Below are 16,469 nucleotides of genomic sequence, written 5' to 3'. Positions count from 1 at the left end.
GATTTCATGTCTCCAGTACCTACTGCCTTAATTTCAATGTTTGGCTCACAACTTCCTGGATGATGCCAGCCCTGCAGCATCATGGTTGATGCCAGCCCTGCAGCCTCATGGTTGATGCCAGCCCTGCAGCCTCATGGTTGATGCCGTCCCTGCTGCCTGGTGTTTTGGTCTGCTCTCCCTGCCTTATGGCTGGGCTGGATGTAGCCTTCAGCTGGGTATGAATTCCAAGTGATATGGGGGTCTGTTATAATTAAGCAGTGGGCCAAAATGCAGTCCTGAAGGAGGCTGTTGAGTCCTATAGATTCCCAGTCTCTCTCTCCTACTTGGGATGTGCATATTGCACAAAGTCAAGAAAATCAAATGTATTGAATTTTGGCATCAGGGACACCCCAGGCGGACAGGTTTTAACAGGTACATTTCTAAGTATACTGCTCAGCATTGGCAGCAGGACATTGAATGATGAGGCAGGTTATGTTGACAATATACAACTGATTCAGTGTGGCTCCTTCATGGGTGCACATTACTGCGCGGAAGAAAGACCTGGCAGTCTACTTCTGTGTAACGCCAAGAAAACTTGATGCAGAGTACATCTAAAGGACGTCGAGATAGTGCTGGAAGATGCGTCCCTAGGTCGGAAGGTACTCAAAAAAAATACTAGGGAAGAGCAGATTGTCTACCTGAGAATAATCAATGCTCATGACACACCAGGATCAAAGCTGCAAAATTGTCTTGATGCTGATGTCCCTTGGATAAAAGGGAAGATCAAAACCTGCAGAAATACAGGGTGGAGCGCGGTAATTTGCTGATTTGGGAATGAAATAAAAAAATTATGATCATTAGAAAAATTTATTTTATATTTTAATTATACTGAACAGTAATGGAATTTTTAAATTACATGGTTTTAAATAGTGTATCTGGCAAATGTCGACCTTCGCTATCCACACACTGCTGCATACGTTTTCTGAAGTTTTCATAAACTCTAACAAGCATGTCCACTGGTATTCTGCCAATTTCAGCTTCAATATTGTTCCTTAGGTCTTCCAAGGTGTTGGGACGGTTGATATACACCTTAGACTTCAGGTAACCCCAAAGGAAAAAATCGCATGGGGCTAAATCTGGTGAGCGTGCTGGCCAGTTCACATCTCCCCTCAAAGAGATAAGCCGTCCAGGAAACATTTGCCTCAAACAATTCATGGTAACCCTCGCTGTGTGTGCAGTGGCAGCATCCTGTTGGAACCATGTATCCTCTACTTCCATTGCCTCAAGAGCCGGCTGAAAAATAGTCCCATGCTGGCAAATGGTGGACCACGCACATTTTATACGGGTGAAAATTCAGTTCATCATGAAGAATCCGGTGGAGAGAACGTCTTGAAATGCCAAGAGCAAATGATTGCTTCCGAGCAGAGCGTTTTGGAGATTGCAGTACTGCTGCTCTAACTCATTCGATGTTTTGTGGTGTTGTAATCCTTCTCTCAGGTCCCCTTCGTACACATGACACATTCCCTGCTGTTCTGAATGCATTCACCCAATTTACAATTGATTGCCGTCCAGGAACACGTCCGCGTGGAGGAACAGCGAATTGTAAACGAAAAGCACGCTGCACTGCAATGATCGAGTGGGCATTTGAAAAATACGCTTCAACACAAAATGACCTCTCCTCACGTGTCCACTGCATGATGGCAACTGAAAGGCAGAGGAATACAAATCTCCCATCAGCCACTGTAAGCCACACCCACTCTCCCCTCTCTTCGACCGACAGTGCCGCCACAGCATGCAGTGCAAAAAAGCAAATTACCGCGCTCCACCCTGTATAAAGTTCAGAACTTGGAATGTACAAACCATGAACCAAGTCAAACTCTACATTTTCAAAGCCGAAATAGACAGAACAGAACTCTTAATTACACGGAATTAGCATATTAAGATGAACTCAATCCAGACACTTCCAGTAAAATGAACATTGGGTCTACTATTTTAGCATTGATAACTGAAGATAAAACTGATTACTTTTATTCTCAACTGATGATTAACACCAAAAAAGGACACATTCAAGAAAAAACACCAAAAATAGGCAAAGATGCTTACCTGTCTAAATAGGCCTCAATACAAATGCACAAGCAGGGTGCAGCGGACCCAAAATTATTCTGTACACTGTGGCCTCTGTTCACACGGGATGCATTTTAGCACTGGGCAGCCCGCCATAGGGCGTTACTAATAGGCTGTAGCCAGATGCTTTGTATTCCTTGTGTGACCACGCCACATACAGAGTATTTTATCTTACTGCATTGGTGTACCACACGGCCAAACCCTTCTTGAAGGCTGGCTGTTTCATTAGGTATTGCACCTGTGCATTTGCTATTTTGTTTGGGTCCGCTGCACCCTGCTTGTGCATTTGTATTGAGGCCTGTTTTTGGTGTTTTTTCAACTGATGATTAGCCAGCACAGTCCTAAACTACAATATAGTCAATGATAGTCATCACGATACAACTACAAGGAGCGCCAATCCATGTACAAGTCTACTCAACAACAGGGGCCGAGTAGAAGGACATTGAACTATTTTGCAATAAAGTTCAAGAGGTAATCGACAAGATGACAAAATAAGACTTACTCATTATCATGGGAGACTTGCATTCCAAAGTAAGCCAAGGCAAACATGTAGCCATTGTTGGAAATTTTGGACTTTGTGAACGAAACAAGGCTGGTGGAAAATTCATTGACTTTTGTATGACAAACTGTCACATCATGAACAAGTTCTTCCAAAATCATAAATGGACGCTCTACACATTGACATCACCAAGTGGATGACACAGGATGCCTGCAGAAGTAGGCGGAGCTTAAGGGAGGACGTGCGAAGCCATCCGCAGACCAGCCACATGCAAGTGTGAACTTAGCCTTAGTCTGTTTCAGTAGGCTCCACAATCATGGGGAAGACTGCTGACTTGACAGATGTCGAGAAGGCAGTCACTGACACACTCCACAAGGATGGTAAGCCACAAAAGGTCATTGCTAAAGAAGCTGGCTGTTCAGAGTGCTGTAAGCATACTAATGGAAAGTTGAGTGGAAGGAAATAGTGTGGTAGAAAAAGTGCACAAGGAACCAGGATAACTGCAGCCTTGAAAAGATTAAGAAAACGCCATTCAAAAAATTGGGGGACATTCACAAAGAGTGGGCTGCTGCTGGAGTCCTTGCTTGACGAGCCACCACACACAGACGTATCCAGGGCATGGGCTACAAGTGTCGTATTCCGTGTGTCATGCCACTTATGACTAGAGCAAATTTCTTTGGGTCCCCGCTTATTCGGCAAGCTATAGCGCTTGCTGAATAAGCTGCAGAGGGAACCCGGCTTCCTGGATGGCGCCAGCTGATCAGTGCCGCAGCTGTATGTGTCGCAGCTCTGTCACTGTTACAGCACATGCATGGAGAGCCTGTTTGTTGGGTAAGCCCAGGCCATCTAACAACCAGCAGCATATCAGGGCCCGGAGTCGCCACCAAGGAGCGACACCCAGAATAGGCTCAAGCGGCCTGCCATGCGGGTAACGTTTTACACAAACTGACAGTGAAAGGAACTTGTGCAGAGCTTAAGGCAGCAAGGACCTAAGAGAACAGTGCAGAAGGAAGGCCTCCGAACCCACCTGGCTAGGTGGATCCTAAATTGCTTCCAGGCTGCCCGGACCCCCATCATCACCTGTTACCCGTGCCCCAGACTGCATCTTCTACCACCAAGTAAAGGTAAAGAAAACTGCAACATTGTGTCCTCCAGTCATTTCCCGCACCCTCAATCCTGCACCCCAACGTCTACAATCCCTTACAAACTACCGGTAGCCCTGGGACCCCGCTCCACCTGTGGGGAGCAGAACCATCCCAGCTGCATCACCATCGGCCCCAGTGGTCACCTTAAGCATCGTCGGCCACTCTGTTATGTTTGCTAATGACAGGTGTTATGAAGGCAATCCAGAAACACAGTGTGCTTAGCGATCAGAGCGCACACAGTGATCTGACAAATACCCCAAAATACAAGAACGAGCTCTGAGACGTGGAAACTCTGTAGACTGCACACCTGATCCTATCCTAAACACAACTAAAAGCGGCTGTGGATTGCGCCTAACAACTACCTAGGCAACTCGGCACAGCCTAAGAAACTAGCTAGCCTGAAGATAGAAAAATAGGCCTGACTTGCCCCAGAGAAATTCCCCAAAGGAAAAGGCAGCCCCCCACATATAATGACTGTGAGTAAGATGAAAAGACAAAACGTAGGGATGAAATAGATTCAGCAAAGTGGGGCCCGATATTCTAGGACAGAGCGAGGACAGTAAAGCGAACTTTGCAGTCTACAAAAAACCCTAAAGCAAAACCACGCAAAGGGGGCAAAAAAACCCCACCGTGCCGAACTAACGGCACGGCGGTACACCCTTTGCGTCTCAGAGCTTCCAGCAAAACAAAAGACAAGCTGGACAGAAAAAAAGCAACAAAAAAGCAAAAAGCACTTAGCTATACAGAGCAGCAGGTCACAGGAACAATCAGGAGAAGCTCAGATCCAACACTGAAACATTGACAAGGAGCAAGGATAGCAGCATCAGGCGGAGTTAAGTAATGAAGCAGTTAACGAGCTCACCAGAACACCTGAGGGAGGAAGCTCAGAAGCTGCAGTACAACTTGTGACCACAGGAGTGAATTCAGCCACAGAATTCACAACAGTACCCCCCCTTGAGGAGGGGTCACCGAACCCTCACCAGAGCCCCCAGGCCGACCAGGATGAGCCGCATAAAAGGCACGAACAAGATCGGAAGCATGAACATCAGAGGCAAAAACCCAGGAATTATCTTCCTGAGCATAACCCTTCCATTTAACCAGATACTGGAGTTTCCGTCTAGAAACACGAGAATCCAAAATCTTCTCCACAATATACTCCAATTCCCCCTCCACCAAAACCGGGGCAGGAGGCTCAACAGATGGAACCATAGGTGCCACGTACCTCCGCAACAACGACCTATGGAATACATTATGTATGGAAAAGGAATCTGGGAGGGTCAAACGAAAAGACACAGGATTGAGAACCTCAGAAATCCTATACGGACCAATAAAACGAGGTTTAAATTTAGGAGAGGAAACCTTCATAGGAATATGACGAGAAGATAACCAAACCAGATCCCCAACACGAAGTCGGGGACCCACACGGCGTCTGCGATTAGCGAAAAGTTGAGCTTTCTCCTGGGACAAGATCAAATTGTCCACTACCTGAGTCCAGATCTGCTGCAACCTATCCACCACAGAATCCACACCAGGACAGTCCGAAGACTCAACCTGTCCTGAAGAGAAACGAGGATGGAACCCAGAATTGCAAAAAAATGGAGAAACCAAGGTAGCCGAGCTGGCCCGATTATTAAGGGCGAACTCAGCCAACGGCAAAAAGGACACCCAATCATCCTGGTCTGCAGAAACAAAACATCTCAGATATGTTTCCAAGGTCTGATTGGTTCGTTCGGTCTGGCCATTAGTCTGAGGATGGAAAGCCGAGGAAAAGGATAGGTCAATGCCCATCCTACCACAAAAGGCTCGCCAAAACCTTGAAACAAACTGGGAACCTCTGTCAGAAACAATATTCTCAGGAATGCCATGCAACCGAACCACATGCTGAAAGAACAAAGGTACCAAATCAGAGGAGGAAGGCAATTTAGCCAAGGGCACCAGATGGACCATTTTAGAAAAGCGATCAATCTCGACCTGGAACGGAAGAGAAACATCTGGCTGACACAACACAGGGGCAGAACAAAAACGACGCTTCAACTCCTGAAAAGCTTCCACAGCAGCAGAAGACCAATTAACCAAATCAGCACCCTTCTTGGTCAAATCGGTCAATGGTTTGGCAATGCTAGAAAAATTACAGATGAAGCGACGATAAAAATTAGCAAAGCCCAGGAACTTTTGCAGACTTTTCAGAGATGTCGGCTGAATCCAATCCTGGATGGCTTGGACCTTAACTGGATCCATCTCGATAGTAGAAGGGGTAAAGATGAACCCCAAAAATGAAACTTTCTGCACACCGAAGAGACACTTTGATCCCTTCACAAACAAAGAGTTAACATAGTAACATAGTAACATAGTTAGTAAGGCCGAAAAAAGACATTTGTCCATCCAGTTCAGCCTATATTCCATCATAATAAATACCCAGATCTACGTCCTTCTACAGAACCTAATAATTGTATGATACAATATTGTTCTGCTCCAGGAAGACATCCAGGCCTCTCTTGAACCCCTCGACTGAGTTCGCCATCACCACCTCCTCAGGCAAGCAATTCCAGATTCTCACTGCCCTAACAGTAAAGAATCCTCTTCTATGTTGGTGGAAAAACCTTCTCTCCTCCAGACGCAAAGAATGCCCCCTTGTGCCCGTCACCTTCCTTGGTATAAACAGATCCTCAGCGAGATATTTGTATTGTCCCCTTATATACTTATGCATGGTTATTAGATCGCCCCTCAGTCGTCTTTTTTCTAGACTAAATAATCCTAATTTCGCTAATCTATCTGGGTATTGTAGTTCTCCCATCCCCTTTATTAATTTTGTTGCCCTCCTTTGTACTCTCTCTAGTTCCATTATATCCTTCCTGAGCACCGGTGCCCAAAACTGGACACAGTACTCCATGTGCGGTCTAACTAGGGATTTGTACAGAGGCAGTATAATGCTCTCATCATGTGTATCCAGACCTCTTTTAATGCACCCCATGATCCTGTTTGCCTTGGCAGCTGCTGCCTGGCACTGGCTGCTCCAGGTAAGTTTATCATTAACTAGGATCCCCAAGTCCTTCTCCCTGTCAGATTTACCCAGTGGTTTCCCGTTCAGTGTGTAATGGTGATATTGATTCCCTCTTCCCATGTGTATAACCTTACATTTATCATTGTTAAACCTCATCTGCCACCTTTCAGCCCAAGTTTCCAACTTATCCAGATCCATCTGTAGCAGAATACTATCTTCTCTTGTATTAACTGCTTTACATAGTTTTGTATCATCTGCAAATATCGATATTTTACTGTGTAAACCTTCTACCAGATCATTAATGAATATGTTGAAGAGAACAGGTCCCAATACCGACCCCTGCGGTACCCCACTGGTCACAGCGACCCAGTTAGAGACTATACCATTTATAACCACCCTCTGCTTTCTATCACTAAGCCAGTTACTAACCCATTTACACACATTTTCCCCCAGACCAAGCATTCTCATTTTGTGTACCAACCTCTTGTGCGGCACGGTATCAAACGCTTTGGAAAAATCGAGATATACCACGTCCAATGACTCACCGTGGTCCAGCCTATAGCTTACCTCTTCATAAAAACTGATTAGATTGGTTTGACAGGAGCGATTTCTCATAAACCCATGCTGATATGGAGTTAAACAGTTATTCTCATTGAGATAATCCAGAATAACATCCCTCAGAAACCCTTCAAATATTTTACCAACAATAGAGGTTAGACTTACTGGCCTATAATTTCCAGGTTCACTTTTAGAGCCCTTTTTGAATATTGGCACCACATTTGCTATGCGCCAGTCCTGCGGAACAGACCCTGTCGCTATAGAGTCACTAAAAATAAGAAATAATGGTTTATCTATTACATTACTTAGTTCTCTTAGTACTCGTGGGTGTATGCCATCTGGACCCGGAGATTTATCTATTTTAATCTTATTTAGCCGATTTCGCACCTCTTCTTGAGTTAGATTGGTGACCCTTAATATAGGGTTTTCATTGTTTCTTGGGATTTCACCTAGCATTTCATTTTCCACCGTGAATACCGTGGAGAAGAACGTGTTTAATATGTTAGCCTTTTCCTCGTCATCTACAACCATTCTTTCCTCACTATTTTTTAAGGGGCCTACATTTTCAGTTTTTATTCTTTTACTATTGATATAGTTGAAGAACAGTTTGGGATTAGTTTTACTCTCCTTAACAATGTGCTTCTCTGTTTCCTTTTTGTCAGCTTTAATTAGTTTTTTAGATAAAGTATTTTTCTCCCTATAGTTTTTTAGAGCTTCAATGGTGCCATCCTGCTTTAGTAGTGCAAATGCTTTCTTTTTACTGTTAATTGCCTGTCTTACTTCTTTGTTTAGCCACATTGGGTTTTTCCTATTTCTAGTCCTTTTATTCCCACAAGGTATAAACCGCTTACACTGCCTATTTAGGATGTTCTTAAACATTTCCCATTTATTATCTGTATTCTTATTTCTGAGGATATTGTCCCAGTCTACCAGATTAAGGGCATCTCTAAGCTGGTCAAACTTTGCCTTCCTAAAGTTCAATGTTTTTGTGACTCCCTGACAAGTCCCCCTAGTGAAAGACAGGTGAAACTGCACAATATTGTGGTCGCTATTTCCTAAATGCCCAACCACCTGCAGATTTGTTATTCTGTCAGGTCTATTAGATAGTATTAGGTCTAAAAGTGCTGCTCCTCTGGTTGGATTCTGCACCAATTGTGAAAGATAATTTTTCTTGGTTATTAGCAGAAACCTGTTGCCTTTATGGGTTTCACAGGTTTCTGTTTCCCAGTTAATATCCGGGTAGTTAAAGTCCCCCATAACCAGGACCTCATTATGGGTTGCAGCTTCATCTATCTGCTTTAGAAGTAGACTTTCCATGGTTTCTGTTATATTTGGGGGTTTGTAACAGACCCCAATGAGAATTTTGTTACCATTTTTCCCTCCATGAATTTCAACCCATATGGACTCGACATCCTCATTCCCTTCGCTAATATCCTCCCTTAAAGTGGACTTTAGACAAGACTTTACATAGAGACAAACCCCTCCTCCTCTCCGATTTTTACGATCGTTTCTAAACAGACTGTAACCCTGTAAGTTAACTGCCCAGTCATAGCTTTCATCTAACCATGTCTCGGTTATTCCCACTATGTCAAAGTTACCTGTAGATATTTCTGCTTCTAGTTCTTCCATCTTGTTTGTCAGGCTTCTGGCGTTTGCGAGCATGCAGTTTAGAGGATTTTGTTTTGTTCCAATCTCCTCACTGTGGATTGTTTTAGAAATGCTCTTACCTCCCTTCTGAGTATGTTTTCCTGGGTCGTCTTTGTTCGAGTCTAATGTTTTTCTTCCCGTCCCCTCTTATTCTAGTTTAACGCCCGCCTGATGAGTGTAGCGAGTCTTCTGGCGAATGTGTGTTTCCCAGGTTTGTTGAGGTGTAGTCTGTCTCTGGCGAGGAGTCCATCATACCAGTAATTCACACCGTGGTCCAGGAATCCAAATCCTTGTTGTCTGCACCATCGTCTTAGCCAGTTGTTTGCATCAAGGATCCTGTTCCATCTCCTGGTGCCATGCCCGTCTACTGGAAGGATAGAAGAAAAAACTACCTGTGCATCCAGTTCCTTTACTTTCTTCCCCAACTCTTCAAAGTCCTTGCAGATTGTCGGTAGGTCCTTCCTTGCCGTGTCATTGGTGCCAACATGTATCAGAAGAAATGGGTGGACGTCCTTGGAGCTGAAGAGCTTTGGTATCCTATCGGTCACATCCTTGATCATCGCACCTGGAAGGCAGCATACTTCTCTTGCAGTTATGTCCGGTCTGCAGATGGCTGCTTCTGTGCCTCTCAGTAGTGAGTCTCCCACCACCACCACTCTTCGTTGCTTCTTGGCTGTACTTTTTGCTGTCACTTGTTGCTGTGTGCCCTTTTCTTTTTTGCTTGCTGGTATTGCTTCATTCTTAGGTGTGCCATCTTCATCCTCTACAAAGATTTGATATCGGTTCTTCAGTTGTGTGGTTGGTGATTTCTCCATAGTCTTCTTGCTTCTTTTGGTCACATGCTTCCACTCATCTGCTTTTGGAGGTTCTCTGACACTTTTTTCACCTTCTGTGACCAGTAGAGATGCTTCTGTTCTGTCTAGAAAGTCTTCATTCTCTTTGATGAGTTTCAAAGTTGTTATTCTTTCTTCCAGACCCTGCACCTTTTCTTCTAAAAGGGCCACTAGTCTACACTTCTGACAGGTGAAATTGGATTCTTCTTCTGGTCGATCTGTGAACATGTAGCACATGCTGCAGCTCACCATGTAGGTTGTCACATCTGCCATGTTGCTCCTAGATCCTGCTGACTTGCTGTGTGTTTTCCTTCTTGTTAGCACGCAGGACCTGAAAAACCATTCTGACCTGCTTCACATGAGACTCCCAATCATCTGAGATGATCAAAATGTCATCCAAGTAAACAATCAGGAATTTATCCAGATACTCACGGAAGATGTCATGCATAAAAGACTGAAACACAGATGGAGCATTGGCAAGTCCGAACGGCATCACTAGATACTCAAAATGACCCTCGGGCGTATTGAATGCAGTTTTCCATTCATCTCCTTGCCTGATTCTCACCAGATTATACGCACCACGAAGATCTATCTTAGTGAACCAACTAGCCCCCTTAATCCGAGCAAACAAGTCAGATAACAATGGCAAGGGATACTGAAATTTAACAGTGATCTTATTAAGAAGGCGGTAATCAATACACGGTCTCAGCGAACCATCCTTCTTGGCTACAAAGAAGAACCCTGCTCCCAGTGGTGATGACGATGGGCGAATATGTCCCTTCTCCAGGGATTCCTTCACATAACTGCGCATAGCGGCGTGTTCGGGCACGGATAAATTAAATAATCGACCTTTAGGGAATTTACTACCAGGAATCAAATTGATAGCACAATCACAATCCCTATGCGGAGGTAGAGCATCGGACTTGGGCTCTTCAAATACATCCTGATAATCAGACAAGAACTCTGGGACCTCAGAAGGGGTGGATGACGAAATCGACAAAAATGGAACATCACCATGTACCCCCTGACAACCCCAGCTGGATACCGACATGGAATTCCAATCCAATACTGGATTATGGGTTTGTAGCCATGGCAACCCCAACACGACCACATCATGCAGATTATGCAACACCAGAAAGCGAATAACTTCCTGATGTGCAGGAGCCATGCACATGGTCAGCTGGGCCCAGTATTGAGGTTTATTCTTGGCCAAAGGTGTAGCATCAATTCCTCTCAATGGAATAGGACACCGCAAAGGCTCCAAGAAAAACCCACAACGTTTAGCATAATCCAAATCCATCAGATTCAGGGCAGCGCCCGAATCCACAAACGCCATGACAGAAAACGACGACAAAGAGCATATCAAGGTAATGGACAGAAGGAATTTGGACTGTACAGTACCAATGACGGCAGACCTAGCGGACCGCTTAGTGCGCTTAGGACAATCAGAAATAGCATGAGTGGAATCACCACAGTAGAAACACAGACCATTCAGACGTCTGTATTCCTGCCGTTCAACTCTGGTCATAGTCCTATCGCACTGCATAGGCTCAGGTTTAACCTCAGGCAGTACCGCCAAATGGTGCACAGATTTACGCTCGCGCAAGCGTCGACCGATCTGAATGGCCAAAGACAAAGACTCATTCAAACCAGCAGGCATAGGAAATCCCACCATGACATCCTTAAGAGCCTCAGAGAGACCCTTTCTGAACAAAGCTGCCAGCGCAGATTCATTCCACTGAGTGAGTACTGACCATTTCCTAAATTTCTGACAATATACTTCTATATCATCCTGACCCTGGCACAAAGCCAGCAAATTTTTCTCAGCCTGATCCACTGAATTAGGCTCATCGTACAGCAATCCGAGCGCCAGGAAAAACGCATCGACACTACTCAATGCAGGGTCTCCTGGCGCAAGAGAAAATGCCCAGTCTTGAGGGTCGCCGCGCAAAAAAGAAATAATAATCAAAACCTGTTGAATAGGATTACCAGAAGAATGAGGTTTCAAGGCCAGAAATAGCTTACAATTATTTTTGAAACTTAGAAACTTAGTTCTATCTCCAAAAAACAAATCAGGAATAGGAATTCTTGGTTCTAACATAGATTTCTGATCAATAGTATCTTGAATTTTTTGTACATTTATAACGAGATTATCCATTGAAGAGCACAGACCCTGAATATCCATGTCCACACCTGTGTCCAGAATCACCCAAATGTCTAGGGGAAAAAAAAAAGTGAACACAGAGCAGAAAAAAAAAAAAAAAATGATGTCAGAACTTTTTCTTTCCCTCTATTGAGAATCATTAGTTAGGCTCCTTGTACTGTTATGTTTGCTAATGACAGGTGTTATGAAGGCAATCCAGAAACACAGTGTGCTTAGCGATCAGAGCGCACACAGTGATCTGACAAATACCCAAAAATACAAGAACGAGCTCTGAGACGTGGAAACTCTGTAGACTACACACCTGATCCTATCCTAAACACAACTAAAAGCGGCTGTGGATTGCGCCTAACAACTACCTAGGCAACTCGGCACAGCCTAAGAAACTAGCTAGCCTGAAGATAGAAAAATAGGCCTGACTTGCCCCAGCGAAATTCCCCAAAGGAAAAGGCAGCCCCCCACATATAATGACTGTGAGTAAGATGAAAAGACAAAACGTAGGGATGAAATAGATTCAGCAAAGTGGGGCCCGATATTCTAGGACAGAGCGAGGACAGTAAAGCGAACTTTGCAGTCTACAAAAAACCCTAAAGCAAAACCACGCAAAGGGGGTTAAAAAAACCCACCGTGCCGAACTAACGGCACGGCGGTACACCCTTTGCGTCTCAGAGCTTCCAGCAAAACAAAAGACAAGCTGGACAGAAAAAAAGCAACAAAAAAGCAAAAAGCACTTAGCTATACTGAGCAGCAGGTCACAGGAACAATCAGGAGAAGCTCAGATCCAACACTGAAACATTGACAAGGAGCAAGGATAGCAGCATCAGGCGGAGTTAAGTAATGAAGCAGTTAACGAGCTCACCAGAACACCTGAGGGAGGAAGCTCAGAAGCTGCAGTACAACTTGTGACCACAGGAGTGAATTCAGCCACAGAATTCACAACACCACTCACTGCCGAACACAGGTGGCGTCACATTAAATCCCCTACAAACTGGCCCTCTTCATTTTTATTGCACGCCCAGGGCCACGGACCGGGTCACTGCTGCCGTGACAACCCCCTGAAGAACTGTCCGACCCGGTTTCGAATACCCCATGGCTCTAGCGGGCGTCACAGTGGTAATATCAATCCTGCAGAACATATAGGAGATTATAATACCGTTATCTACTAGCTGACATATAGATGACATTCTTTCTGACTGAGTTGTTCACTGTTTCAGTCTTTTCCATGACAACTTCTCCAGCCAGGGCTTGTCTGCACAGATTACAGCAAACACACATCTAACAATCTCACATTTCCAGCATTGTCCCCGTATATTCCCAACCTGCACAAACTCCTCATCCTGCTGATACCCCAATACTTAGGCACTGCTGCCACATGTGTCCCAACCACTGTGCCCCTTACATACAGTGGGGCAAAAAAGTATTTAGTCAGTCAGCAATAGTGCAAGTTCCACCACTTAAAAAGATGAGAGGCGTCTGTAATTTACATCATAGGTAGACCTCAACTATGGGAGACAAACTGAGAAAAAAATCCAGAAAATCATTGTCTGTTTTTTTATCATTTTTTTTGCATATTATGGTGGAAAATAAGTATTTGGTCAGAAACAAACAATCAAGATTTCTGGCTCTCACAGACCTGTAGCTTCTTCTTTAAGAGTCTCCTCTTTCCTCCACTCATTACCTGTAGTAATGGCACCTGTTTAAACTTGTTATCAGTATAAAAAGACACCTGTGCACACCCTCAAACAGTCTGACTCCAAACTCCACTATGGTGAAGACCAAAGAGCTGTCAAAGGACACCAGAAACAAAATTGTAGCCCTGCACCAGGCTGGGAAGACTGAATCTGCAATAGCCAACCAGCTTGGAGTGAAGAAATCAACAGTGGGAGCAATAATTTGAAAATGGAAGACATACAAGACCACTGATAATCTCCCTCGATCTGGGGCTCCACACAAAATCCCACCCCGTGGGGTCAGAATGATCACAAGAACGGTGAGCAAAAATCCCAGAACCACGCGGGGGGACCTAGTGAATGAACTGCAGAGAGCTGGGACCAATGTAACAAGACCTACCATAAGTAACACACTACGCCACCATGGACTCAGATCCTGCAGTGCCAGACGTGTCCCACTGCTTAAGCCAGTACATGTCCGGGCCCGTCTGAAGTTTGCTAGAGAGCATTTGGATGATCCAGAGGAGTTTTGGGAGAATGTCCTATGGTCTGATGAAACCAAACTGGAACTGTTTGGTAGAAAGACAACTTGTCGTGTTTGGAGGAAAAAGAATACTGAGTTGCATCCATCAAACACCATACCTACTGTAAAGCATGGTGGTGGAAACATCATGCTTTGGGGCTGTTTCTCTGCAAAGGGGCCAGGACGACTGATCCGGGTACATGAAAGAATGAATAGGGCCATGTATCGTGAGATTTTGAGTGCAAACCTCCTTCCATCAGCAAGGGCATTGAAGATGAAACGTGGCTGGGTCTTTCAACATGACAATGATCCAAAGCACACCGCCAGGGCAACGAAGGAGTGGCTTCGTAAGAAGCACTTCAAGGTCCTGGAGTGGCCTAGCCAGTCTCCAGATCGCAACCCTATAGAAAACCTTTGGAGGGAGTTGAAAGTCCGTGTTGCTAAGCGAAAAGCCAAAAACATCAATGCTCTAGAGGAGATCTGCATGGAGGAATGGGCCAACATACCAACAACAGTGTGTGGCAACCTTGTGAAGACTTACAGAAAACGTTTGACCTCTGTCATTGTCAACAAAGGATATATTACAAAGTATTGAGATGAAATTTTGTTTCTGACCAAATACTTATTTTCCACCATAATATGCAAATAAAATGTTAAAAAAACAGACAATGTGATTTTCTGGATTTTTTTTTCTCAGTTTGTCTCCCATAGTTGAGGTCTACCTATGATGTAAATTACAGACGCCTCTCATCTTTTTAAGTGGTGGAACTTGCACTATTGCTGACTGACTAAATACTTTTTTGCCTGACTGTATGTGGAAGATCTGTATGGAGGAGTGGGCCAAAATCCCTGCTGCAGTGTGTGCAAACTTGGTCAAGAACTACAGCAAACGTCTGACCGACTGTAATTGCAATTAAAGGTTTATGTACCAAATATTAACCCCTTAAGCCCCGAGGGTGGTTTGCACATAAATGACCGGGCCAATTTTTACAATTCTGACCACTGTCCCTTTATGAGATTATAACTCTGGAACGCTTCAACGGATCTTGGCGATTCTGACACTGTTTTCTCATGACGTATTGTACTTCATGTTAGTGGTAAAATTTATTCGATATAACTTGCGTTTATTTGAGAAAAAAATGGAAATTTGGCAAAAATTTTGAAAATTTCGCAATTTTCCAACTTTGAATTTTTATACCCTTAAATCACAGAAATATGTCATGCAAAATACTTAATACGTAACATTTCCCACATGTCTATTTTACATCAGCACAATTTTGGAACCAAAATCTTTTTTTGTTAGGGAGTTATAAGGGTTAAAAGTTGACCAGCAATTTCTCATTTTTACAACACCATTTTTTTTTTTAGGGACCACATCTCATTTGAAGTCATTTTGAGGGGTCTATATGATAGAAAATACCCAAGTGTGAAACCATTCTAAAAACTGCACCCCTCAAGGTGCTCAAAACCACATTCAAGAAGTTTATTAACCCTTCAGGTGTTTTACAGGAATTTCTGGAATGTTTAAATAAAAATGAACATTTAACTTTTTTTCACACAAAATTTATTTCAGCTCCAACTTGTTTTATTTTACCAAGGGTAACAGGAGAAAATGGACCCCGAAAGTTGTTGTACAATTTGTCCTGAGTACGTTGATACCCCATATGTGGGGATAAACCACTGTTTGGGAGCATGGCAGAGCTCGGAAGGAAAGGAGCGCCATTTGACTTTTCAATGCAAAATTGACTGGAATTGAGATGGAACGCCATGTTGCGTTTGGAGAGCCCCTGATGTGCCTAAACATTGAAACCCCCCACAAGTGACACCATTTTGGAAAGTAGACCCCTTGAGGAACATATCTAGAGGTGTGTGGTGAGTACTTTGACCCAACAAGTGCTTCATAGAAGTTTATAATGCAGAGCCATAAAAATAAAAAATCATATTTTTTCACAAAAATGATCTTTTTGCCCCCAATTTTTTATTTTCCCAAGGGTAAGAGAAGAAATTAGACACACAAAAGTTGTTGTGCAATTTGTCCTGAGTACGCTAATACCCCATATGTGGGTGTAAACCATTGTTTGGGCTCATGGCAGAGCTCAGAAGGGAAGGAGCGCCATTTGACTTTTCAATACAAAATTGACTGGAATTGAGATGGGAAGCCATGTTGCGTTTGGAGAGCCCCTGATGTGCCTAAACATTGAAACCACCCACAAGTGACACCATTTTGGAAAGTAGACCCCCTAAGGAACTAATCTAGAGGTGTTTTGAGAGCTTTGAGCCCCCAAGTGTTTCACTACAGTTTATAACGCAGAGCCGTGAAAATAAAAAT

Source organism: Ranitomeya imitator, chromosome 4 (assembly GCF_032444005.1).
Source record: "Ranitomeya imitator isolate aRanImi1 chromosome 4, aRanImi1.pri, whole genome shotgun sequence".
NCBI classification, from domain to species: domain Eukaryota; kingdom Metazoa; phylum Chordata; class Amphibia; order Anura; family Dendrobatidae; genus Ranitomeya; species Ranitomeya imitator.
This window is presented reverse-complemented; position numbering follows the sequence as displayed.